The 1,160-nt window shown below is 50.9% G+C and overlaps 1 pseudogene; it reads right to left on the reverse strand.

Moving 5' to 3' along the window:
* On the reverse strand, positions 1-91 carry LOC115868950 (annotated as a pseudogene).
* Between the last annotated feature and the right edge of the window lie 1,069 nt (positions 92-1,160).

Raw genomic sequence — 1,160 nt, forward strand, 5'->3', positions numbered from 1 at the left:
CAGGGGTCAGCACACCCACAGTGCACTGGGTGAGCCTCGCCCTGGGAAACCCACCTTCCTGATCATGGTGTCTCCCCTGCCAGGGAAATATGACACGGGCAATTTCATGGTCTCTTCAAACCCATCCATGTCCAAAGCTGCTGTTCACCACACATTGTCTGTGCTGGAGGGACGATGTTCTCCACCCAAAGGTGAACTCGTGAGCAAGTGGAGGGACCACTGCCAGCCAGAAGAAGATGCCCACAGAGTGCGCGTGAATGTCTCACCCCGAGGTGGCATCACTACAAACAAGAGGCCTGGTCCCAGAGCCTCTCTGCGAGTCTTCCATGACTCTGTCCGGGATTGAACAACTGAAGAGATCTTTGTGAAGGACGTACTCTCGAGGCAGGGATTGCTCTGGGTGGTTGGGAGCAAGCAGTGATCAGAATAGAACCAGCCTTGCCCTCATGGAGTTCTCCTTCTAGACGGGAGAGACACACAAGCCACACCTGAGCCCCCAAGCATACACTTTGTTACGCTGCAGTGGAAAATGCAGTCGTGTAGCGAGGAGAGATGCGAAAGGATGGGGGTAAGGCAAGGTGGGCTGTGAAGGTTCTTTGACAAGGTCACGTTTAAGCAGAGACCTGAAGAAAGCAAGGGAGGCAGCCTGGGAGCTTTCCAAACAGAGGTAAAGGTTCTGAAACAAAACAATGGTCACCACGGTTGCGGAAGAGGAGGAAAACCAGAATGTGTAAAGCGGTAAACGAGCAGGGAGAGGGACGTGGAGCTGGAATCAGGTGTAAAGACGTGGGGACACAGGTCGAGGTTTTCTCCGAGAGAAATAGGAAGTCATTCAAGATTGCCAACAGAAGAAATCTATGAATAAATTAACTTTTTAAAGAAAGATCACTTCGGCCCCTGTGTGGACCATGCCATCTTTAGGATTCAGCATTTCGTATTATAAGCAAGAAAGGTGACAGTTCTGTGGGGGAAGATTAATGGTAGGTAATTTGGAAGAGAAGTGTGGGATGCTTTGGAAATTTCTCGTGGGAGCATGAGGGAAGGCTTCCTGGAGGAAGTGATGTTAAGCTGGGACTTACGTGATGAGTCAGGGAAAGGAGATGAGGGAGGAGCAGAAGGGAAGAGCTTTTCAGGGGGGGGTTACACCTATAGGCCTGGAA

This window comes from Echinops telfairi, unplaced genomic scaffold (genome assembly GCF_000313985.2).
Source record: "Echinops telfairi isolate 266 unplaced genomic scaffold, ASM31398v2 ScPeMD7_18;HRSCAF=68, whole genome shotgun sequence".
Lineage (NCBI taxonomy): Eukaryota > Metazoa > Chordata > Mammalia > Afrosoricida > Tenrecidae > Echinops > Echinops telfairi.